Source organism: Odocoileus virginianus, chromosome 24 (genome assembly GCF_023699985.2).
Source record: "Odocoileus virginianus isolate 20LAN1187 ecotype Illinois chromosome 24, Ovbor_1.2, whole genome shotgun sequence".
Classification (NCBI taxonomy): domain Eukaryota; kingdom Metazoa; phylum Chordata; class Mammalia; order Artiodactyla; family Cervidae; genus Odocoileus; species Odocoileus virginianus.
Genome location: NC_069697.1, coordinates 20430103 through 20457234, shown reverse-complemented (window position 1 = coordinate 20457234; position 27132 = coordinate 20430103). Strand labels below are relative to the sequence as shown.

Here is a 27132-nt window from a genome sequence, read left to right as displayed (position 1 = left end):
ACTCAGATCAAACCCATGTCTTTTGCATCTCCCGCATTGGCAAGCAGATTCTTTACCACTGAGCTACCTGGAAAGCCCATTAATATTTCTAGGTATTTATAAAAGGAGACAATCTTGGGGAATCTTTCCAGAAACTGGTAGTTTGTGAGAATGGACAACTTTTGTTATTGTCCTATTGAGTCACTCATGTAATACTTTTTAAGAAACATAAGACATTTACTCAACTAGTGAAGAACCCCGTAGGATAAAATTCTAAATATAAGCATTCCTTTGCAAGAAGTTCAAAGTGATTAGCAGATAGTTTATAATAAACTCTTACAAAAAGCATGTCCAGTGAGGACTGGGGTGGAGAAAAGTAGGAATGTAGGACTCATTTCTACTTTTCTGTTTGAGGACACATTTAAGTAACTTCTCAAAGGCCAGAAAAATCAGGGACAAAGCTGGGAGGAAACTAAGTTCTCTAATGCCAAACTTTGTTTATTTGCTGAATACAGTTACTGTTTCATCAAGTATCTTTGTGTGCTTTATCCTCTCCATTCTACTTACTTGGACAAATTTTCAACTTTTGGTTAAAAACAAATTCTTATTTGTTAACCAGCCAGGTGAGCGATAACTGTGATTGGCAAGTTGCTTATCTTGAGTTAAACCCTAAACTTCTGAAAGTAATGTAGATGTCAATTACTATTAAAAACCTATTTCATAAACCTGAAAGTTGCTCACTCAATGTGTGTATCCTTAGATATAATTTTTTAGGCCAGTATTTTCAAAATGTCTATGCTAACTGATACTATAAACACAAAAATATATATATATATAGTTAGGCAGAAATCTGGGAGAAACCCATGTGTGTTGAGTTGTTTAAACAGTGGGCATTTCCTTTGAAATATTTGAAATTTACATCATACACCATTTTTGCTCCGAAACTGGCAAAGGCTAAATCACACAGTGTTGATGAAAGGAAGGGTCAGTTGTATTCTCACATACAAGTTGTGGGTATAAAAATAGTTGCAGCCTTTCTGGAAGGTTATTTGACAATATGCATAAAATTGCACAGGTGAAAAGTCTTTGACCCAGTAATACCATTTCTAAGAAACTATCCCAAGTGACTAATTATGAATATACTTCACGTTTTAGCTAAGGATGTTCATCACAGCATTGTTTACAATAGCAAAGCAATTGTGTGTATCAAATATATTGATTAAGAAAGTTATGCTATAATCATATAATGAAATTCTGTGTTGCCATTAAAATGATATCATTTCATGTGATATCGGTTGATGTAAAAGATGCCAGTGGAAAGAGCAGATTACAAAATAGTGCACAGCATGATCATGAGGATGTGTGAGGGTACGAGGTAATGTGCGTGCATGTATGTGGACACACATACATGCCCAGGAAATATCTGCAAGCATACACAACAAAATGTTAACAATCATTGTGTGTAGTGGGTGATTTTTATTTCCTCTTTTTCCTTATGCAGGTTTTCTGATTTTTTTTTTTCCATCAGCATTTATTACTGTTAGAAATTTTTTTAATTTTTTTTAAATTTTTCAAATATTTAAAAAGTTTACAGTGTCTTTTACAGGAACTGAATGGTGCACGCAGGTAGGTGTGTGCACAGTGAGTGCAGTATTGGGTCGTTTATCCCCGTAAGGAAGGGGCCTGCGATGGGAGACTAGTGCCTAAGAGCCGAGCCTGAGAATTTTATAGCATCTCCTGGGGAGCCCTCAGGAACGTTAACAAACCACAGAGATGAAGTCACAAGCCCTGCTATGTGACAGCCCTGAGCACAACGTCTCTTCTGTCAGTATCTTTCTTTGTATCTGTCTTCCCCCACATAAAATGCTTTATTGCCAAGAAAATTTTCACGTCTTTGGAAGGCGCAGGTGACCTTGCAAGTCACCTTCTGTTAGTTCTGCTTGTCTTCCTGTCTTCGCAGGAGCCAGAGCATTATGTGACTTCACTGAAACATTCGTTGTTGGCTCCTTCTTTGGAGAAAGTCGGTCCCTGTGCGCCGTCATTGGTTCTATTTCCGTTTCTTTTTGCTGTGTGTGTACTAAGTCGTTTCAGTTGTGTTGGATTCTTTGCAACCCCATGGACTGTAGCCCGCCAGGTTCCTCTGCCCACGGGATTCTTCAGGCAAGAATACTGGAGTGGGTTGCCATGCCCTTCTCCAGGGGATCTTCCCGACCCAGGGGTCAAACCCGCATCTCCTGCATTGGCAGGTGGATTCTTTACCACTAGCACCATCAGTGTTACCAAATTCATGATTTTTTTGATGTTCCACATAGGTCTCCTGGTATTTCTCCTCCCTCCCTCCCTCCTTTCCTTCCTTCTGTTATCCCTCCTTCCCTTTTCCCCTCCTTTCCTCTTTCTCTCCCTCCTCCCCTCCCAGTAGAAGCAAGAATACCTCTCTTTATGGAGATCCACCCACTCTGTATCTCTGGAAAACTCTAGACTAAGAGCTTGGACAACCATCTTCCTTCATTGATTCCTCATTTGAGTTTTTGGTGTTTGAAGACTTGAGCACTCTATGCCCGTGCCATTCCTTAGGGCACAGAAGCTAGGAGGGGCCCTTCAGAGCTGGGGTTAGACCAGGGAAGGCAGGGCTCCTGAGAGGAAACGAGAGCTCGATGAGGCTCCTTCTCATCAAGGAGAAGAGTGGCCTGCAGTGCCCCCACCACACCTGTCAGAGCGTCGATGGCATGCTCTCATCGTGTGACTCAGGAAAAACCACTGGCTGAGAATTTGCTTTATACCAAACAGTGCTCGCCACATTTCTTGAGGTGGGTATTGTCATTTCCTGTGATGGGTGCTGTGGTGCCCATATCTCCTTTCCTACCACTCACCCATCCATCCTTCGCTGCTGTGAGAAGCATCGTTGGGGATCAGGGTTAGGGGAGCTCCCCTTGGCCAATGGGAGGTGCCTTCCTACCCAATGCCAGGCTGACCTGGGGTACAAAAGGCCAGTTCCCTTATCTCAAAGCAGAACTAACTCTCATGTAATTTATGCTTCAAAGTTTCCTTGTTTGGCTTTTCTAGCCACCCCATCCTGCTTCTCTCACTCCCCTTCTCCTGAGACCACTCTCCTAATAAACAGCTTGAACAGGAATCTCCAATTCAAGCTCTGCATCTAAAAAGGTAGCCTGACCTAAAACACTACCCATTTTACAAAAGAAGGAATTGAGCTCAGAGTGGGTAAATTATTGCCCAAATTAACACAGAAGAGTAGGAATACAAAATCCAGTTCTGTGCAACTCTGTTTAGTTATTGTATGACAATTTTTTCCCAGTGTTAATTTGGAATTAAACTTTCCCCCTCCAAGGAAATGTAAGACTCTAATGTCCAGGTCAGCAGTCAGCTGGGCTCAAATCTTGAGGTGCAGGGTTGGCAGGCTGTGATCCAACCAGGGCGCAATCAGAGGGTGTGTGCAGGGTCTCTGTCGGGCAGGGCTTCAGCTGTCCCCACACTTCCCACCACAAACCCGGCACAGTTTGGAAGGGTATATCCATTTCTTTTGTCACCAAGACTGTACAGTTGTCTTAACATTGAATGAAGACAGCCAGGGATGTTAAAAATCCTGCAACCTAAGGGGCAGTTGTGCTCAGCAAAGAATTGTCTTGTACCTATGTTTAGGAATACTTCAAAGTGCCTAGGGTCAAAAAGTAAGTGAGCCAAAAGCAGTCATCAAGTTGAAAGGGCAAGGGAACAACAGAGAAGAGACGACAGAGCCGGGGGCGGCTGGGCAGCCCGGCTGAGCGTGGCTGCTGTGCACTCGGCCGGCGGGCTTGGGCATCCGCACCGTGGGAAATGGGCCACTTCTGAAGTTCAGGGCAAAGGAGGAATCCGTGTGGATGTTGTGGGAATCCAGGCCGAGACTACGTGGCGTTAGAGTCACTGCTCATTTATCTCAGTAAACAGGTGGTGATCGTGTTATTTTCTGGAGCTGTAGTGAGCAGTAAGCAAACCCAAACATGCTGATAATTGGTGTGTTCTGAGTGCTAGAAAGTCATTGCTAAGAAGTTGCTGCAGTCATGATTCGCCGTATTCTAATTTTGGCTGCCCTGCATTTGAACCTTATCCTATGTAGGAATTCTTTACCTTTTAAGTCTTGCTGGGCTGGAGGCCATCTCTCATGTGAGAAGCTGAAAATGCCAGATATCCACTTTCCCAGCTCCCCTGTAGGCAGGCCTAGAGAGCTGTCCCAGATTTTAAACTGGGAAATTGTTACCAAGGAACAGAGGGAGAGGGAAGAAGTGTTTTGCTGATGAACACTGGATGCTCTTTGGGGCTTTGGTTTCTAGCCACAGAGATCTAGAATTTGGATCTTCAGGCTTCCTAGTGGTGCAGGAAACTACTGAGCCTTCTTTGAATACATTCCTTTCTCGCTTAAATCAGCCAGTTAGTTTCTTTTGTGGATGGTTGGTTGGACAGCATCACCGACTCAATGGACATGTGTTTGAGCAAACTCAGGCAGATAGTAAAGGACAGGGAAGCCTGGCCTGCTGCAGTCCGTGAGATCACAGAGTCAGGCATGACTAAGCAACTGAACGACAACCAGCACCTTCGGAGTACCAGCTGCTGGGAAAACAAAGATAAATCAGACAACGATGCTGTGTTCTTAGGAGGATGAGTGGGTAGAAGGTCAGACTGGGGGAGCGCCACCATGTAGGCCGAAGCTGCCGCAGCAGGTCAGAGTAGGAGGTAATGATAATCCATATTGGGCTCAATTTGTAGGGGAGACTGAAAGCCAAGGAGACTAATGTGAGACAGTGAAAAATAAATAAATAAATAAATGAAGGGCGGAACTCATGGACATTTTGTTACAAGTGATGTAGAACGGAGTCATGGGATGCAGCAGATCAGCTTTGACCTTGGAAGGCAAATGCCGGAAACAGGGGTTGTGATGGGATGGTGACTAGAGACTGCTGGGTTCCTAGCCAACCTTCCAGGGAAGCAGTGTCTGTGGGCTCAGCTTTCTCCCTGATTTTCTGCAAAGTAGAGGATAAAGAGCGGTTCATGACAATTTGTGGCCCAGTTTATCCATAACTTCCCAAAGATCGTGCAACTTCTTCCACTGTGTGTTTGAAATCCCATGGTTTACAGACGACAGCGCAGCCTGTTGTGGTCTGTGCTATCTTGTGTATATTAAGTAGAATTTTATTTTAGGGAAGTTGGGGTGGGGCATGCGTTTAATGCTCTGATTCCGTTTTTGTGACATAACTGTCATTCATTGAGCACCTCTTCCATGCCAGACTCTTTGCCACATTTATCTTTAGTCTTCAGAACAATACTCTATGCAGGTATTATGAGGTTAGTTTTACAGAAGGGCCTAAGGACTTGGCCAAGATCACAGAGCTGAACCAAAATGACAAAAATGTGAGCCCAAGTGACTCTGGCTCCACTCTTACCTTCTTTCCATGACACACACACCATGATTTCTGCCTACCAGATATCCTAAATCAAGGATCATGTGTCCTACCCTAGGAATAAATGCCCATTGATCCATCTTAAGTTCACAGCTCATACCTGGCAGGTGCGCCTGGGATACATATCAAGCATCTTTAAGGGGTTGATTAAGATCAGCTACATAATCTGGAAAGATCAGTGGTGAAGTCTTTCTGATTAAAAAAGAAAAAAAAAGCACTGATGGTTAAGATAAAATATATTGTAAAACCTCTTCCAGGCCTGATTTCTCTAAATACTGATTAGCTTGGTTGGTGGGATAATGCTGTTGCTGCTGCAAGGACAGGAGCTGGAGGGGGTGATGGTGGAAGGGGAGCTGGTGCTGTTCAGAGGCCAAAGGCACAGAAATTGACCTATAAGCTCAGATTTGCCAAGCCCTCACCACTGTGCCTGGGCTTTCCTTGTGGCTCAGCTGGTAAAGAATCTACCTGCAACATGGGAGACTTGGCTTCAATCCTGGGTTGTGAAGATACCCTGGAGAAGGGAATGGCTACCGTCTCCAGTATTCTGGCCTGGAGAATTCCATGGACTGTATAGTCCATGGGGTCACAAAGAGTCAGACACGACTGAGTAACTTTCACCACTGTGCCTAGGGGGAATATGGACCACCTAGCATGAGTAGACTGTTAGTGTTAGTGGTAATAATAATAATTAACATGTTTTGAAGACTATGTGTTTGTAGTGTATAATGAATGCATTATCTGTCTTTAGTCCTCTGCACAAACCTAGGAGGTTCCACTTTATAAATGAGAAACAGGCTCACAGAGGTTCACCAACTGCATGACACAGACAATTGATAAGCTCCTTGGAGGTTCAAATCCAGACCTTTCTGCCTCCAAAGCCAGAATCTAAGAGATCATGTGGTATTAACTGTAGATGAGCAGTTCCAGGTACACCTATGAAGAATTACTTTAAAGTCATTACCTGTTTATTCAGCAACTACTTACCACTGCTTATTTTAGGATGGGCAATAGGCTCCTAAACAAAAAGAGGCATGGCCTCTGCTATCATGGTGGAGGAGGAGAAAAAGTCAAATAATTACACACATGAGCTTCTAACAACAAACTATGCTATGTGCTATGATGGAAAGGCACAGAAAGACGGATGAGTACATCACAAGGGGACCTAACCTAATTTAGCAGATCAGGAAAAACTTTTTGGAAGCAATGGTGACTGAGTAAATACCAGAAGGATGAATGTAGTTAACTGGGAGGAAGGGAAGGGACCTGGGAGAAGAAAATTCCTGGCAGAATGAAGGGTATATGCAAAGGCCTGAAACAGAAGGAAAGAACTTGTAGTCTGTGGTCACTAGATGCTGCTGGCCTGGGGGATAAATTTAGTTTGTAGATGTTTGTTTTGGCTCACAGACTCTTCTGGAAAATTTTGAGCCTTCAAAAGGAAATGTTGCATAAATATTCTGACTTCAAGCTCCTTTCAAAAAAGCATAAGGTCTGACAACCCTTGGCCCTCAGGGCTTCATGGCACCAGTGACAAACACTGAGTGTGTGCCCAGTTTAGGTGGGGCACACACTCTCCATTTCACCAGTCTTCCACTCATTCTTGTCTCCCCATGCTGAAGCAAGCTTCAGTTACCATCTGTCATCATATTTGCACTGTTGCAGTTCTTATACTGGAGAATTCTTTCTTTGTATCCCTGTCTTGATAATAAATGAAAGTTAGACAGAGAGAACCATGTGCTTTCCCTCAAACTCAGCATGTACCGTATTTCTTGGTAAATGTGGGCATTTAAGTCCTGCTCCCACTCCTATTTTGGTGGAAACAGAATAAAGGCTAGTAGTATGTACCATGTTAATGGCCTAAAATATGTAGACTTTCTTGTCAACTGCAAATGCTTAGTGAGACTAAGATATGCCTTAGACACTGTGAACCTCCCACCATGATAGGCATGGAGAGCTGAATGTAAACTGATTTTTAGTCACAGATATAAGAAATGCTGGTCTACATTTCTAAATGTAGGACAGTACCTGTTTTTAATTGCTACTCAATTTATTAAGCATTTCTCCCATATAGGAGAGAAGCATGATAGATCATAAGATAGCCCTTGTCCCAGAAATATATGTTACTCATTCCTTCCTTGGTCAGATAAATTCAACTTGCCATCTCCAAACCACTGCTCCTTAGCAAGACAACACAAATTATTTCTGAACTTTTCCTAAACATTTATAAACATGTCAAGTAATGCAGACATCCCTGGTATGGTTTAAGAGTCCTGGGCTGTGATACAAGAAACCACTTTACTTTATACAATTAACACATTCCCACAGTCAGAGTGTAAGTCACGCCACACATTCAGAACACTACAGAGACTCACTGAGGGAACTTGTGATGAATCATTTTGTAAAGCAGAGAATCTGAATGTAATACCCAACATCCCTCATTAATAATTTTTTGCAAGAGCAAAGGATTTGATAAAGTACATGTGCATCATACATGTGATACGATGCCTCAATGTCAGTTTCCTTATATGTAACTAGAATTAGTTGATTATGGTGTTTACCTTGACTTCCATTCTTTTCTTCTTTCCTCATGTTGTCAGTGTGACTAAACCCTGTTACAAATCAAATATTCAGCTTAGGCTCAACCAGCAGAGGGTACTGTTTGAGCATTTAAGTGGACTTCCCATCTTTGTCTTACCCATCCAAAGAAACAATTTCTGAATAATAGTTAGGGACAGTATTCAATAGGCAAGTTCTGGCACGATAATAGACAGCAGCGATCATGTTGCAGCATCGTTTTGCAGGAAATTCCCTTTGTTCTCTGCTGCTCACAAAATGGGCCTGTAGTTCCTGGTGATAAATGTCTATGAAAGGTAGATGAAGAAGGTTCATGGTTATAGAGTAGAATCTGCTTTTCTAAATTTACCAAGTACTTATATCCCTTTTAAGTTTAGGGTTCTGAATCAAGATATCAGCCCCACGTGTTCTCAGCTTACTGGTAAATGATAATGAATTATTCCTGTAGTAGCAAGTGACATAATTAAATAATCAGGAAGCCTGTGCACATTGTAAATCAATGAGCACAGATGTCTCCAAATGGAGGGGATATTTGAAGATACTTTAGATCTTGCTAGGTTTGGAACACTTGAGGGTGGGTTAGCGCCTGCTTATTAAAATAAAGTGAGCATCTCCCCACTCTAAAATCAAGCTCAGCATTAAATATATTTAAAAATATTGTAGAAGACTTTATCCCTTAATATTTACATAATTTTGATCAAGTTGTGTATAATAGTGGATCACACATTGCTTAGTAAAATTTCTATGTTTGTATTTTTATGTTAATAATTTGAACATTTTTATTGAAACAAAAACCACACATGATAGCAACAACAAAAAAGATAAAAACCCTTGCACTAAGAAACAGTGGTTCTCTGTCTACTGTTTCTTCAGGCTCTTCTCAGATACAATTTAACTTTTATAATGGGTTCTTTTGGTTATTTACCTCCATATCTTTAAGCAATATCCTTATACTGCTAAATCTTGGGTTATCAGTTTTGGGTATTATGTATTGTCTTTCTATGCTGATACATGAGAATGTAACTTGATTAAGTCATTCAATACCTCTAAAGTCATATCTCGACTTTAGATCTTTATTGGTTACCTATGCACTTCTAGATACAATACTTATTCCCTTTGCAACTTTAAGTGAGATGCTTATTCTTTTAACAAGAGACTATTTATTTTGTGCCCCTGTCTTTCCGGTTCTTCTCTCCCATGTCTCCCTCCCAGTCTGTACCTCTTGTAATCTGTATCTCTACAATATCAACACTATTAGCATTTGCCTCTCATCGTCATTCTACCATCTTTGTCTATAGGTTGATTCTAAAATTGTCAACTGATAAGTAGGGCTTATATTGAGACTCAATCTTGTTTATTACAGTATCACATCGTATACTGTCATTATACTTCTTGCACAGTTTTTAATTTTTCTGGAGTTTCTAATTGTCTTTTCCTTTTTTTCTGCAGTACTTGCCTTTCTCGTGTTTGCATTTTTGGGGGGGGGCGGTGGGGGGCGCGGTGTACATTCAGGGATTTTGTTACGTTTCTCCGGAAACTACTTTTTTTTGAAGCTCTTCATCTTGCTACCCTTAATCAGTACTTGTTATGTAGGCTGGCTAATGGGAATCATCTTGGTGTTATTTTTCTTTGTTTCCTCATTTCTGGAATGTGAATCTTTTGCTTTCTTCATGGACTTCTTTTTGATGCAGTACATACCGATCAAAATGCCTAAGCAAGGATATGTGAGATGCAACTTTTTTGATTCTTTGAATGTGTGAAAATCAGCACCTGCAAGTGGGATCTAAGTTTACACTTGAGTAATAATTAGATACAGAAAATATGAAATTCCACAGAATTTTAAAGGCAGTGTTTCATTTTCCTGGTCATCTGTATTGCTGATGTGCAGTTTCGTGCCTGCTTGATTCTCATTCTTTGATGATCTGCTTTTTCTTTCTGCATTTTTTCTTTCAGGAAAAGTTATCAGTAGAGGCTTTTTTACAATCACTGGTGGGCTGTTCTAATCTGAAATGTTTAGTCTTTCAGCTATCCAAAATTCTCCTATATTAATCCCTTCCATTTTTTCTCCCTTCTATTTTTGCTACTTACTTCCATAATTCCTGTTAATTGTCTATGAGTTCTCCTGATTGAATCCTTTTGTCTTTTAAAACTTTGTTTTCTGGGAGAATTTCTCAATTCTATATTCTAACATTTCTTTTTCCTTTGACAATCATATTCCTTAAATCAAGTTTCCTTCTTAATCTGTTTGTTCTTTTTTCATAGTATATTGTTCTTGTCTTATGGATGCAATGTATTCTTCAATCTTTCTAAGGATGTTAGTGTTTCTATAAAAATTTCTGTTCTTCACATTATCTCTTTTTATTTTGGAATCAGTATTTCCTGTTTGTTTGTTTTGGTCAGAATATCTCACATTAGGCATTTATTCAAATGTATGGTAGTCTTGGGTTTTCTGTTCACATTTCAGAGTAAGGCAAACACCATGCCTGGGTTTCTGATTTACATAGTAATGAAATCAGCTGTGTCATAAATAGAATTTTAAGTGATTTCCCCTATTTTTCAGTCTTATATGTCATTCCAACCCCTAGTGCATCTGAATTTTCAGAATTCTGAACATCTCAGTGGTTCTTCTGGGTAGCCTATCTCCATCTCTCTTACTATACCACCTACTTCCCTTTTATTTTACTCTAAGCTCACTTCTTTATAAATATATACCTTTCATCTGTTAGTGTATCTCCATCTACTTGTCATTTCCCCAAAATTTAAGTCTTCTGTCAGCTAAAGACCACTATTTATTCTTATCTCATGAGTTTATACCTACTTGCATTCTTCACTGACATTTTAATGGGTTTCTGGATGGAAAAGAACATAAATACATGCGCACACTCTGTCATCTTTATCTGGAAGTCCATGTTAATTTTTGAATGTGTTATTTTATGGTCTGAAACTTCTAAATACATCTTCAGTATTCATTTATAGACCACGTCATTTGTAAGAATGTATTTTCAGTGGACATATTTAAGATATCTTTTGGCATCTGTCATTTCACTGGCTATTTTCTTTTCTTTTTTTTTTTTGGCTATTTTCTTAATACGTGAAGGTAGAATAACAAGTTGAACATTTGTTTAATCTTTTGAGGTATCAATTATTTCAACTGATTACATTTGTTCTTTAAATCAACACAGTGGAATAGGTATTGCCACGGTCCCATTTTATAGATGAGGAATGGATTTGAGTGATAAGCTTAAGATCTGGTGAGTGCTGGCCTGGTTCTTAGATCCAAACCTTTCATTTCTTTTCTATGAAGACATATTATGTCTCTTAGATACCACTTAGTAAAATCCAGTAAATACAACAGCATAAATAAATAATGTAATCTGCCTACAGAATAAATTCCTACACTCATAAAGCTTCATGTGTTATGTTTTAGTTCTACTCTTTTTTGTACTTTTAAAATAATATTTAAAACTATTCCTGAATATTTGTTAAGGATATTGCATTCCCAGCTTCTCCTCTCAGTGAACTCCTGGATAATCTCCACTGATAAAATAAGTCATGTTGCATAAAGGAAAAGCTATTCTTTCAAAATGTCAGGGGCAGAGCTAAGGTAGAGTCAGACTCTTCTGATTGTCTTCAACTATTATATGCCTTACTAAATTTTAGGTCAGATAATTTGGCTCTTAACATTTAAAACTGTATTAATTATGGGATTTTATAACAAGGTTATGCAGTGTATGTTTGCCAATTGGGAAAGAAAGATAATTACGCTTGAATGTAGGTCACATTTAAGAAACTCTCTTAGGCCTAATGGGAACCATTTTCCCTTAAAAATCAAGAATTAATGATATTGAAGAGAGTGGTGTCTCTCTCATCCTGTGACCCAGTTCTTCTGGCCCAAGATTTTTTTCTCTACCTCTTTTTGGTGGCTGTTGTTAGGAAGAGGTTGTTGTGTGTGCATGCTCAGTCATGTCTAACTCTTTTGGAACCCCATGGACTGTAACCTGCCAGGCTTCTCTGTCCATGGGATTCTCCAGGCAAGAATACTGGAGTGGGTTGCCATTTCCTACTCCAGGGGATCTTCCTGACTCGGGGATCCAACCCATGTCACCTGGGTCTCGTGCATTGGCAGGTGGATTCTTTACCACTGAGCCATCAGGGAAGCCCTTCTTGGGAAGAGAAACTTGTATAATTCCCTATAGACAGTTTGGGCCAGCAGTGGTAGCTGCTGAACTGGGCCCTGTTAGTTGTAAGAAACTGGTGGATGAAGAATTATCAATGACCATATTATAGAGACATTTTTAGGGTTGATATCATAAGCAGATAATTCTCCTAACTCCTCCCAAAGTGTTTTATGTTGATTTGTGTGAGAAGGAGTCTTAGTCTTTGCCCTTGAAAAACTGCTGGTATGTCTAAATTGTCAGTGTTTTTGCTTTCTTTTTCTCCTGAGCTTTTTGAGTTTCAGCATTGTCAAATGGCAAATCTAACCAACATCATTTAAAATGGGAGTGAACTCTCCTCAAAAGTAAGGACTTGATACAAGCATCTAAGGGGCATCTAGGCTCTGTTGTGTCTAATTAACCATTTTAATTGAGGCATGAAAAAGTGCTTCACTCACAGATTTCCCAACCACTGCTCTACCCCTCCCAAACTCACCCCTCACCATCAGGATAAAGGCTACAACAAAATAATGGACTGTTTAAAATTCATTGCATGGTCAAAAAAGAAACCGTTTTCTAAAGGTGTGTCTGGGTTTCCTTGGAATGGTGCAAAAACTTTGATTTCACCATTGTAATTTAAGTGGCTTAGTGTTTTAACTTGTGTTGGGACTGGGACAAAAATTGCTTTTTAAAAAAGAGATAGGAGATCTAAATTTTAATTTATAATTTTAAATGGGCTGGGATTTGTATCAGTTTGAAATGTGCTTATTTTCAGTTATTGTTTTCATCTTTTCCTTATCTTATTACTAATGGAATTTAATAGTTAACCAGTAGCTGTTGAAATATTCTGAGGATGAATTTTATAGTTGTGTTTCTTTGTCTCTTTTCCATTTTTAAAGAGTTAAGTCTACTTTAACAAGCTGCTTTAAGGAATTAATAGTATCATAGAACACACTGTATGTTAAGATTATCAGGCATTTTTCACTACAGGTGCATATGAAGCCTTAGAAAGATATTTGACACATGAAGGATGATTGGGGCATTGGAAAGGTGTGGTCCTGAAGTAACTCCCCTGATTGGGTCCCTCAACCTTACCTCCAAGCAGTTATTAGACCCACAGGACTGATGTTTAGCTAGCTGGAATTCAGAAGTGAGAAAATAGGCCTGGTTCTTCCCAGGTCTATTCAGACCCATTTGCTGTTAATTGCCACTTTAGAGTTCTTTTTTAATGGTGCATGATACCAGTGTCAGAGTTGGACCATAAAGAAGGCTGAGCACCGAAGTATAGATGCTTTCAAACTGTGGTGTTGGAGAAGACTCTTGAGAGTCCCTTGGACAGCAAGGAGATCAAACCAGTCAATCCTAAGTGAAATCAACTCTGTATATTCATTGGAAGGACTGATGCTGAAGCTGAAGCTCCTATACTTTGGCCACTTGATGTGAAGAGTCAACTTATTGGAAGAGGCCCTGATGCTGGGAAAGACTGAAGGCAGGAAGACAAGGTGGGGACAGGGGATGACATGATTGGATGGCATCACTGACTCGATGGAATTGAACTTGGGCAAACTCCAGGAGATAGTGAGGGGCAGGTAGGTGTGCTGTAGTCCATCAGGTCGCAAAGAGTCAGACACAACTTAGTGACGGAATAAAAACAACATGAGTGGTGTGTGAGTTCCTTAGGGTTTTGAGCCTTCTGTGAATGCGAAACTCTGAGATCAGCTCTTAGAAATAGGTGAGCTGTGGTACAGTGATCCGGCTGCTGCTTGCCTTTGGGGTGTAGTATGCCTAGTTAATCCTATCAACTATAATTCTAACTGGGTGGCTCTTGTTAAATCTTTGCGCAAAAGATGTAATCTTTAGGTAAAGGATACATGAAGAAAGTACTCCAGCCATTCTTGACACTTCCCAGGTCATAAAGCAAGAACATGATTTATTTTTCTAAACAAGATTTATAAGGTACCCAGACAGATCTCCACTTGAAGGGTGAGGTTGTAATCTAACCAGGATAGTAGAAACACTGCCTTTATCAAAAAGGGCATTGTTCAGGGTTGTAAGGCAGGATGAAGAAGTAATGAATGTCATGCTTTAAGGACATGTCTGATTGCTAGGAGATCATTCAGGTAGCAACCCTATAGCTCTGCCCCAGTGAAAAACATCTACTTCTGCTTTATTGACTACGATAAAGCCTTTGACTGTGTGGATCACAACAAGCTGTGAAAAATTCTTAAAGAGATGGGAATACCAGACCACCTGACCTGCCTCCTGAGAAACCTATGTGCAGGTCAAGAAGCAACAGCTAGAACTGGACGTGAAACAACAGACTGATTCCAAATAGGAAAAGGAGTACCTCAAGGCTGTATATTGTCACCCTACTTATTTAACTTATATACAGAGTACATCATGAGAAACGCTGGGCTGGATGAAGCACAAGCTGGAATCAAGATTGCCGGGAGAAATATCAATAGCCTCAGATATGCAGATCAGTTCAGTTCAGTTCAGTCGCTCAGTCGTGTCCGACTCTTTGCAGATGGCACCACCCTTATGGCAGAGAGTGAAGAAGAACTGAAGAGCCTCTGATGAAAGTGAAAGAGAAGAGTGAAAAGTTGGCTTAAAGTTCAACATTCAGAAAACTAAGGTCATGGCATCCATTCCCATCACTTCATGGCAAATTGATGGCAAAACAATGGAAGCAGTGAGAGACTTGGATTTTCTTGGGCTCCAAAATCACTGCAGGTGGTAAGTGCAGCCATGAAATTAAAGGATGCTCGCTCCTTGAAAGAAAAGCTATGACCAACCTTGACAGCATATTAACAAGCAGAGACATTACTTTGCCAACAAAGGTCCATCTAGTCAAAGCTATGGTTTTTCCAGTGGTCATGTATGGATGTGAGAGTTGGACTATAAAGAAAGCTGAGTGCCAAAGAATTGATGCTTTTGAACTGTGGTGTTGCAGAAGACTCTTGAGAGTCCCTTGGACTGCAAGGAGATCCAACCAGTCCATCCTAAAGGAAGTCAACCCTGAATATTCATTGGAAGGACTGATGCTGAAGCTGAAACTCCAATACTTTGGCCACCTGATGAGAAGAGCTGACTCATTGGAAGAGATCCTGATGATGGGAAAGATCGAAGCTGGGATGAGAAGGGGATGACAGAGGATGAGATGGTTGGATGGCATCACTGGATCAATGGACATGACTTTGAGCAAGCTTTGGGAGTTGGTGATGGACAGTGAAGCCTGGCATGCTGCAGTCCGTGGGGTCTCAAAGAGTAGGAAACGTTTGAGTGACTGAACTGACCTGAATGATCTCTGGGAAGGCATTCTTAAATGCTGGAGAGGAGCAAGATTTATAAAGGGGAAGGACTGTGTTTCTCTTTAAATTTTTTTTAAAGTCTTGGGATGACTTGTTAGTGTATGTACATGACAGAACAAATTTAAGTGTTTCTGGGACTCTAAGACTTTGTAAATAAGGAAATTTTAGGTAGATCTACAGGAATATGAGGAAAGTTGGATAAAGAGTCTCACAGGGTGGAAGTAAGTTAAAGATTCTTCCTTTCCCTATTTGAATAACATTCACTGGTTTGAAATTATAATTGTGGGAACTTGGGAGAAAACTTTAAACTCAAGAGTGAGATGTCTGTTTTAATATTCAACACAGCAAGTTATGTCTATGAGGAGATGAGTAATTTTTGGATGATTTTTGTGTTTTAAAACGCTGTATTTGGTAACCCTGTTATAAACTTTTGGGTATCTGCTGCACTCCATAAAAGAGCTAAAACAGTTTGGATTTTTTTTTTTTAATGGCCAGAGCCATTATATGCTGTAGCACTTGGATCTGATCCATAATGCTTCATAGTCTAACAGCAATCTCTAGAGCCCAGAGCCCTGGGACTGATTCCAACCAAACAGTAGGTCAGCACTGGAAAAGAAAGAAGCTGTTGCCCAGAATGCCACAAATGGAAATAAGAGAAGAGAAGTGCTTATCAGGGTAAATAAACTCAAAGCCTTATTATTAGGAAGGGAGCGGCAAGGGGGCAGAAGGAGAAATAGACACAGGACTGACATTTACTGAGGATTCACTCCATGTCTCATTTATTGTTAAATGCTTTTGTGTATTGTAGTAGTTCACCTAGTCCTCACTAAATCCTAAAGGTTGTATTATGTTCATTATTACAGATAAAGGAAGCTGAAGAGAGACTTTACAATACTTGCCCAAGGTCACAAAGCAAGCACATGGTGATGTTTGTTAACTCAGGTGACTGACTCTGCCACAGGTAGGTGTAATTTAGGTGGGTTGTCATTAGTGTCTGTTAGTACACCTGTAACAGTTTAGATCAATGTACAGTGGCTAAGGGTGATCAAATCATCCTGTTTTCTGAAGCTTCGAAAAGTCGAGGTAGCGATTCATGGAACCTTGATAATCAGAATTATTGATACACCCTTGGCTTTGTTCACTCATTCACCAAGTATTTATTGAGGTCCAACTGCATGCCAGGTACTGAGCTGAGTAATGGTCCCAGAGCAGGAGATGCAATTCTTATACTCTGAAAACAGTAGACAAGAGGCGAATACATTCACATTCATGAAGGGACTAGTTCAGTGAGTGGAAATGTCATGTTATCCTGATGTACTAGGTTGCCATGGGAATGAGATGCACTAGCGACCTGAATGTTCTGGTTACCTACATAGACTTTACAGAAGTGGACCTGGCCTCACTGCATGGCACATCCACAGATGAGCATGCCGTCATTCATGGGTTGTTTCATCCATGGATTTGTTGCTGTAAAATTGTCCTCCTCATCCTTCTCTGTATACACCACTCACCCTGTTGGTCCTTCCATTTTTCTCCTAGTCTTTTCCTTGGGGGATTTGCTTGATTCCACTGATGATAAAAGGAAAGTAGTAGAGCACTTCGGTAGGGCTGTATCATCTCCATTTGGGATGGGAGTAGTTTTTTCAAGAAAGGGAATGGATTTTTCTTCTTTTAGAGGTCTTTAAAAGGTCACAAGAGATTTAGAATGCCCTTGAAAACATATAGATAAATTATAAACTTGCAAATTAATACAATAATATTTATTTAATAATCTATCAAATAATGCTGAAGGTTTTTAAAGGTACATACATTATATGCAGAAAAAACTTATAGAAAAAGACACACCAGACCCTGGGGAGAAAGTTGGGATTGCAACTGATGGTCAAATGGGATTTTGTCTAATTCATGCTATTATAAAATTTTATCTGGAGAATGTATTTGCATATTATTTTTATAATAAAAAATAATAATGTGAAAAGAGGTAACTTGCATGGAGAGCAGCTAGGAAGCTCTTGTAATAGTACAGAAAAGAGATGATTAAGACCTGAAATAAAAATGAAGACAGTGTTGCCTAGGGATTGAGAACCAGAGCTCTGAATCTAGACTGCTTGGTCTCAAATGTCTGCCCTGACACTCACTAGCTGTATACCAGCTGGATAGATTACCTAACCTATTGTGTCATGGTCATTTCATCTATAAATGAATATATAAAAAAAAATAACACCTACTCATAGTGTTGTCATGATAATTAAGTGGCTTAGTATATATCAAGTGCTTAAAACAATGGTTAGTAAGTCCTCTGTTAATACTGGCCACTATTTTAGAGGGGAATAGACAGCATTGGGTTGGGAGGAGTGGAAAGTGATGAATAACTGAAGATGCTAGTATCTTGGATACCAAATTGATGCTGAATATTTTGTCTTGTGCATCACCATGCTTTTATGAGCATCACTTCCCACTGGTTGCCCTGAGGTCATAGGGGTATAGAATGTCATAATGTCTCTCTATTAATTCTGTGGCAGGTACTGCAAGTTGGTTTTCTAATTATGAATTGCAGTCTGGAATGAGATGATTATATCACTTAGCCTCCTGTCTAGTTCTCTAATTAGTAAGTTGGTAACCATATCACTTATCTTTAGTGCTTGGATGTATTTTTTCTATTAATAATGTGATAATACACATTTCAACAGATATGCAAGGTCTCTTCTCCACTTTTCCCTGCTTATCCTAATGCATTTTTCAGTCTCTGATAAATTTGCTCCCCTAGATAATGTTTTGGAGAAACAAGACAGGTCAAAGGAAAAACATTACCTCTCAGAGTCCAATTGTGTGAAAACACAAAGATTAATATCACTGAAGGAGCAGTGGGTGCTGCTGTGACTCTGGCATGCTGCCTATCTCTCTGAATTATTTTAAGGATTCAATGAGCAAAAGTGTGCTTTAAGAAAATATCAAAGGCTGTACACATGAGTATTTTATCTGTTGGCTTTCAATTTGTCATTTTTTTCTATTCTGCACGAAAACACTGTAGAGAAAATTCTATATGGCTACATTCAAAAAACCAGCTTTCACTGAGTTCATATTTCTCTTCAGTTTTATCTACCTGTCTCACCTTTGAATCTACTAACTCTTGAGTAATTGTTTAAGCCTTGACATTTTCTTCTGTGCAATTTTTAGAACTCTGCTAGGATAGCTGCCGAATCTTTGGAAAAGGGTGAGTATTTAGTTTAGATGTTATCCTCCCTTCTCTATCCAATGTGTATCTACATGTTTTTTCTCTAGTTATGACCCTAAATGATGCTTCGATGGCATTAAGGCCTTTTCACCTGTGCTTAGGAAGCTCTTTGAGCCTTTCTTGAAGATCTTAATGTGGCTTGTAGTTGCCTTGATTTAGGTCATAATCTAGTCCATTTTCTAGCCTGTTTAATGCATGCCTGCTTAGTGGCTCAGTCACGTCTGACACTTTGCGACCCCGTGGGCTGTAGCCCACCAGGCTTCTCTGTCCATGGGATTCTCCAGGAAAGAATACCAGAATGGGTTGCCATTTCCTCCTCCAGGGGATCTTTCTGACCCGGGGATCAAACACACGTCTCCTGCACTGTAGGTGGATTCTTTACTGGCTGAGCCATCAGGAAAGCCTAGCCTCATAGGCAGATCTAAAATAATGTAATTCCACTCCTTTTTCTGTGCAGGCCCATATTCCAGGTCATAATGCCTTTATACTCCCTACCATAAGAAAAAAAGTTCTTCTGTTATTGATTGTTTTCTTCTTATTATTTGTAAACCTGGAGTATTACTTTATACATTTCTGGGTTTTCACTTCTACTGGATTTTGCTCACTTATATATCAGAAAATATCTTAATATGTTATTATTAATTTAAAGTTGTATTCTCAAGTGAGAAGATACTGATATTTTGTGAAATTCTAAAGTGTGCCTTAAAAAAAATAACACTTTACTGAGGTATAATTGGCATAAAATAAACTGTACACATTTCAAATGCCCAACTGGAAAACAACTTTTGAGTAATAAATTCAATTCATTTTCCATAGAAACTCCAATTTAGGTACCAGCCTATCTTTCTTCTTATCTTCAAAGCTAAGCATCTGAATTACTCATCTTCCAGTAAAGTCCATTCTCAGTCCCTCTCAATCAGGTTTTTGTTCTCATTCCTCAGGTGAAATTGCTGTGGCAAGACTCCGCTGCCAAATCCAGTGGACATTTTCCAGTCTTTTCAACTTGGATTCTTTGGGACTCTTGCCGTCATTGACCATTCTGTACCATCTTGAGTGTCACCTTTCTTGGCATCCACAGGGACACACTCTTCTGGTCCCTCTCCCACCAATATGGTCCCTCCTCATCCTTCTTTCCCTCCCTGGCCCTGAAGTGGTGGCAGTGCGATGGCTGTATCCTTTGCTACTCATCATCTCGACATCTGCACTCTCCCCGAGTGAGCGCATGCACTCAATTTGTCATCCTGAACAGATGCTGACAAGTTACAAATGAACAATTAGAGCATAAACTCCTTTTCTGACATCATATCCATACACATAAACTTCTTACTGGACATTTCTACTTGCATATACCTTAGGTATACAAATTTAGTATTTTTTAAACTTATTATCATTTTTCAAAACCCTTCTATTCCTTCTCTATTCCTTAGCCTAAGACATAGGCCTTTTCTTTGGGCAGATTACAGTGTTGGTGGGAAAACAACATAGAAGTGTGTGAAGTAATCACAGACAAGCTTGTGTTGTTTATGCCAGTTCAGTATAATGAAGCAGCAAAGGGCTCTAGCAGTAGTAGTGTTAGTTGCTCAGTCTTATCTGACTCTTTGCGACCACTTGGTCTGTAGCCTGCCAGGCTCCTCTTTGCAAGGGATTCTCCAGGCAAGAATACAGGAGTGGGTTGCCATTCCCTTCTCCTGGGGATCTTCCTGACCCAGGCATTGAACCTGGGTCTCCTGCATTGCAGGCAGGTTCTTTACCCTCTGAGCTACCAGGGAAGCCTAGAGACTCAATGGTCCTACACAACTGTTGGGGAAGAGAACCCTCGTGACTGAACTCCTGGTGAAAGGGAAGGAAGGATGGATGCAGAGTATTCCGAAATGCAAGAATGCCAAAATGAGGCAAGAGATGTCAAAAAAGCCTTCACAGAGCCCACGCATCTTCATTCCTTCATTTACTCAACAGCTGCCTGTTGAGAATATTCCATGTGTTGTGAACTCTTAGGTTCTGGAGAAGCATTAGTGGAGAAGAGGCAAGACTCTTGCTCTCATGGAGCTTATGTTCTAACTGGAAGAATCAGACACTAAATATGTAAAACATTAATAAAAATGTAAGGCTTCCCAGGTGGTGCAGTGATAGAGAATCTTCCTGCCAGTGCAGGAGACGCAGATTCTATCCCTGGGCCGGGAAGATCCCCTAGCGTAGGAAATGGCAACCCACTCCAGTATGCTCGCCTAGAAAATTTCATGGACAGAGAAGCCTGGTGGGCTACAGTCCATGAAGTCTTAAAGAGTCAGACATGACTGAGCACGCATGCACAGTCATAAAAATAAAGCTTTAGAGATAAGTACTCCCGGGCAATTAATAGTATAATAAACTAGAAAATGATGGAATGGTAGGGCAGGAGTCTATTAGAACTTAGGATGAGGGAACCCTTTCAGTGATGTTTGAGCTGTTTGTTGAATGAGTAAATGAATCTTCCTCTCTTCTTTACCTCTAAAGAGCAAAAGGTTTCAAAACCAAATTGCATCGTTAAAAGGAACCCACAGAATGAATTTCAGGCACTGTGAGTTTTTTTTAAGTCTTCACAGCAAATCCAGAACAAATGTTTCTCTGTTTCACTTTCTTTTCTTCAGAATTTGAGATAAGATGCAGATTTACTGGGCTTGTGTCTCTTACTCAAATATTGCGTTTGTGCTGAGGAAACTGAAGCGTTCTCAGTAAAGAGACCTCTGTCTGGAGTGTCTGTGCTATGAAATCCTTAGCAGTGTGCAGATGTTGGCCTTCTATTTATCTTTGATGATATCCCCAGATTCTACAAATTCGGCAACATATAAAGAAAAAAATAGAAGTCTTTGATTTATAAGTGGCGTCCTGCATGTTTATTCAGGGAATTGAATTCAGGAAGCTTGTTTCTGGGAAAACAGTAATAATTAAGACAAATTCACATAAAGGTCTTACCTTCTAGCAGAAAGCAGACAATAAACAAGTAAACAAATAAAAATAAAATGCCAGAGTGATAAATACTAGTGATAAAATAATGGGAGGAGGATAAGGGGAGAGAAAGTCATGGAGAAAGAGCAATCTTAGAAGGTATCTCCTGGGACAGTGGTCCCCAACCATTTTGGCACCAGGAACAGGTTTCAGGGCAGACGATTTTTGCACGAACTGAGGTGGGGAAGGTTTGGGGATGATTCAAGCACATTACATTCTTTGTGCGCTTTATTTCTATTGTGATTGCCTCAGCTCCACTTCAGATCGTCAGACACTAGATTCTGCAGGTTAGGGACTCCTGTCCTGGGAGGTGATGTTTGTGTGGAGACCCAAGAGATGAGAAGGTACCAGCCACAGGTGGAAAGGTAGACCTACAAACCAGTCAGCTAAGAGTCTGGTGTATTCAGCAGGGGGATAACTTCTCATTTCAGTACTTTGCTGTTTATACCACAGCACTTTCACAAGCATGACATTTAGACCAGAAAGGGAAGTCCATTTGACCTATAGATCTCTTACCTTAAGGATTTTTTCCCCTAAAGTTGTCTTATGATCTTGAATGAACTGATGTCCTCAAAAAGTACATACTCAGTCCCATCTTGTTGGAGACAAGATTCATAAAGACTTGGTATTCCACATATTTAGTTTTGCTATGGAAGCAGCAGAAGTATAAGAAAATATAATACAAAAGTGGTCCTTTACGGTCTCACTGACTTTAAATTCAGTAAAATAAAATGTAAGAATGTGAATATGTACTTGGCCTTGGTAGAGGGAGGAAGGAGAGCATCTTTCCTTGAAGGTCGCTTTTCCTAAGCTCATGTCTCTGCTCCACCATTGGAACGCCTACAGCTCCCCTTGGCGGTTATAACTTTTCACATGAAATAAGGAAAAAGAACTAAGACTTGCTACCCCTGAAGAGAAGCCAGAAGCCATTACTATTTGGTTTTCATTGCTTTTGGTTTCTTTTTGAAGATGCTTGCTCTTGGAGAAGGCATGATGCTGACCTGGGGAGTTTTTGCTTGAGGTTTTCAGGTGACCCAGATGAGCTGGCTGATGAGACAGAAATCTTTTCTTTAAAAGGCATTTTAGGGAGAAGATGGGTTTTGGAGTGAGAGCTTGGGAATTGAGTCCTGTCACTATTACACTTGTTTGGCTTTCAGTGAATCACAAAACTCATCCTCTGGGACAGTGAGGATGAGGCGATGAGTCTGTGTTTGGTAATTGCAAGACACCTTGAAAATATTGCTTATTGGTTATTACTGTTCTCATTATCATTGTTTTTATTCTCCTGGTAGACTTCTCCCAGTGACTCATTTTACTCAACAAACTTAACAGTTTGAGGTTTTCTGTACCGTCCTGTTTGAAGGAATGTGTCCTAATTAATTCAACACACAAATATTTAAATTTGAAAAAAAGAAAGTTAAATATTAGAAGGTGTTAACAAAACAGGTGAGGCATTAGTCTAAGGTGGATTGGGGAAAAAGCCAGGAAAAAAGAATAAGTCAACAGTTAAAAGAATGTAAAAGAGGGTATGAAGGGTGAATTCTGCCAGGAAGAACCACGGATATGTGGTGGCTTAGAGAGCACTCAGTTACGTACACAGGCGTTAGCAGACAGAGCAGACGCCTGGCCCGGAAGCGGCCTGACCGCCTGTGCAGGGGCAGGCGTGGGACCAGGTGGGCGGGACGTCCAAAGTGGCACGTACATCTGTGTCTCCTAAGCGTGGCAACAGTCAGCTTGTGCTTTCCCAGTACAGCTGTCAACATCACCGGGCCAAGAGCAGGAAGGAAGGGCAAGTCCCCACAGGCCCAGGGATGGGGCACCGGAATGAGTGATAATAACAGCTCCTGGCAGCCAGGCAGCAGCTAATCAGGACCAGAAAATCTGGTGTCAGTAGCAGGGTCTCTGAAAGCTTTCCCAGCATCACTCCATCACTCCCAGATCCATAACCACACTCACACACACACACGTGTGCACACACACACACACACACACCGCCCCCTCTCCCTTTTATTAAAAGTGACAGCTATTTATCAAGCATAGCCACAAGAGTCAGAAGGCCTGTTTTGAGTCCTGGTTCTGCCATCTATTGGCTGCGTGACCTTGGGCACGTTTCTCAAAGCCTCTATAACATGGGTCTGCAGACTGCAGGGCTCCCCAGGTCAGGGGTGCTGAGAGGAGTCAGTGAGATCATGTACAGGCAGTGCTGCGGAGCTTGGCACATCATAGATACTCAATAATTAGGATGCATGAAAAGGGAACCAGTGCTGGAGCCAATACTGGGCCCACACTTGAGAGTCAAGATATTTCCCACAGTAAAGATGTCCTTGAACTTGGAACAGCAGCAGGACTTTGTTCATGCTGCATCTCATGGGATGAGGTGAGTTACCTGTATGTCTGGACTGCCTGCCTCAGGGTGGGTCTGTAGGTTGGCACAGGGTTGTACTCCAGGTGAAGGGCAGGAAGAGGGATGTAGGATCTGGAAACAGGGAGGGTACTAGCACACTGCCAGGCAGAGGTGTGAGCGTTCTAGAATGGAGGAAGGCTGTAGCAGGGCCAAAAGCACATAGACAGGCCAGGCAGCCAGAAAACAAGGGCTGAGAGGTCAGGGGACCACTCAGAGGTGAAATCAGTGAGCCAACAAAGAGGTCCGGGCGTAACATTCCAGAGAGGTGGAGTTTGGCTGAAAAGACAAGCAAGCTTGAATGAGAACTCTTCAGGATCTGAGAGACTTAATTGTTGGTTTAGGAATAGATGATGAAATGAAAGTGAGGGAGAAATTAAATGAGCAAGAGAGAGCGAGATTGATGGAACAAATCTATGTAGGAGACCGAGAGGGATCACCTAGTTAGGTGGACTGACTTTTGGAATGACGGAAGCTTTCCTCTCCCAAAAAGGTGGGTGAAGATGTAGAGAAACAGTGAGATAGAGAAGAGAGAAGTTGATGGAGCCTGTATGTGGTGGCCTCAGTCTCAGAGAAAAAGGAGACAAAGGCATCTGGTAGGGAGGGTGGGGGCCATGAGGCAAAGGCTTAAGGAAAAGTGTCAAATAGTGCCTGGGGAATTTGGTAGGAAGCCAACTGAAGATGAATCCCTCCCCTGTAGTGACTTCAGCATGTCTGGAATGCACCTAGCCAGGCTGCCTCATAAGGAAACTGAAAGTTGTCTATACCCACGGCCTCAAATAGCAAAACCAAGCTCATCCTCCCCTGCTCCAGCTGGTACAAAGCGCCCACACCTACTGTCCCCACTTCCTACCACAAACTCTCCCCTCCACACCCACTCCCCTCTGCAGACCCTACTGTCAAGAGGCTGTCCAGGCAGCCTGGAGGCCATGATCCCTTTTCTCAGTTCTTATTGCTGTCCCTAGAGAATAAATATCTTCTTCTCCCTTCCCCTTCCCTTACTCTCGCTCCCTTTCTCTGATGTCTTCAATGTTTTTGTTTAGACCAGCGTTTCTCAAATATGCATACAAATTGCCTAGGACATTTTGGTAAAATGCATATCTTAATTCTGGAAGTCCTGAGAATCTACATTTGTAACAAATTCCAGGTGATGCTGGTGTAGCAGGCTCTTGTGCCAGTTCCATGACACGTTTCTAATTTTTCCCTCATCACAGTTACATTGCTGCTGTTTCTCCCACTGTATTTTGAGCTAGTTGAGGGTGGCTTTGGTATCTTTGTACCTCTCTTTATTCTCCCAAGTGCCTGGCGCATTGTCTTGTTCCTGGTGCCCAGTAAGTACCTGGGATTCATGACATATGCTGAAAATATCTACTTTGTGTCAGGGCTTTTTTTCCTCCCATATTTTTTCTTTATCACTGTCTCATTTCGCTTCACCTGAAATGTGTCACCTCAGCCCTGGGCCTGGTGTGTCACTGGAAGGAATCTCCATACTAAAATGTTAACTTGAACTATTACTTATCTCAAGAATATTTGAAGGCGAAATATCCGCTTAGAGGTCAGTGTCTAACATACGATATACAAATCGTCTGTGCAGTGTTTCTCGTGTTCCTCTAGGTAATTAATTTCATAGTGTCTTGCTGAGTAACAGCTCTCCTGACAATATTTGAAGCAGGGGAAAAGCATTCCCACCACAGAATGTTATTTAGAATTTTCAGAAACTGAAAGCCCCTTATTATCAGAATGGTATGTGTTAGAAAGTGTTAAGTCGCTCAGTTGTGTCTGATTCTTTGCAACTGCATGGACCGTAGCCCTACAGGCTACTCTGTCCGTGGAATTCTCCAGGCAAGAATACTGGACTGGGTTGCCATGCCCTCCTCCAGGGATCTGCCCAAGCCTGGGGTCGAATCCAGGTCTCTTGCTTTGCAGGTGGATTCTTTACTGTCTGAGCCACCAGGAAAACCCATGAATGATGGAGTGGGCAGCTCTCCCTTCTCCAGGGGATCTTCCTGACCCAGGAGTCAAGCTGGGGTCTCCTCTGTGCAGGTGGATTCTTACCAGCTGAGCTACCCAGGAAGCCCTGGTATAGGTACTTACAATTCTTCTTTTGCCTTTGCTTCTGAATAACTTCCCACTCATCTCATAACCTGGAGGGGGAATTTGGTGATTCAGGCTTCACAACTTCCCACCTAACCCCTCTCCTGAAACTTCACTGAACATTCTGATTTGAGTTCTCTCCATGGCCCATATAGCATCATGTAATATGCTCAGTCTTGGAAAATGGCAACAGCAATGACAAAAATCCCTTCTGATTCTTCCCAGTGAAATTCCCACCTGTGTCCCACCCGTGCATCTCCTGAGGGCTTGTGCTGCTTTCTGCTTCAGTTGCTGCTTTTGAGAATTGATAGACCTTGTAGTCAAAGCATGAGCTTCCCAGGTGGTGCTCGTGGTAAAAAACCCACCTGCCAATGCAGGAGACTTAAGAGACATGGGTTCAATTCCTGGGTTGGGAAGATCCCCTGCTGGAGGGCATGACAACCCACTGCAGTATTTTTGCCTAGAGAATCCCATAGCCGGAGGAGCCTGGAAGGCTACAGTTCATAGGGCTGGGGCTTTACAGAGTTGGACATGACCGAAGCAACTTAACATGCATGCACATAATCAATGCATAGCCAGCTCTCCACCTATGGTTCCCCTTCAGCCAGTTCTGATGCTTCTGGAAAGGGAGGGAGCAATCAGTTCATATTACAGAGGAAGTCACTTATTTTACTTTATCATCTGAAACATGGCTTCCTGGAGGAATATTTTTGACCCTCTGTGAGCCTCTTTCATCCTAAGTGTCTCTCTGCCCTCTCGATCCTCCCGCTTGTGCTCCTCTCTGCGTTACGTGCTCCCATGACTGTAAGGGAATAGAGAAACTGGGTTCTCAGAAGGAATTCTAAGACCTTCGACACTCAAGTGGTAAAGACATATTTGAACAGGGGGGTCTTCTCAGGCCCTTGAACCCACTCTATGTAGCCAGTCATTCCCTACGTGTATGTGTTAAGAC

The 27132-nt window shown here is 41.3% G+C and overlaps 1 long non-coding RNA gene across 1 annotated transcript in view; it reads left to right on the top strand.

Moving 5' to 3' along the window:
- LOC139030910 (uncharacterized) overlaps positions 1–27132 on the top strand; it is a 104462-nt gene that overhangs the window by 17001 nt on the left and 60329 nt on the right. Inside the window, exon 2 of the long non-coding RNA XR_011483351.1 lies at positions 16329–16426. This is a non-coding gene — a long non-coding RNA (uncharacterized lncRNA). The remainder of the gene's footprint in view (positions 1–16328; positions 16427–27132) is intronic.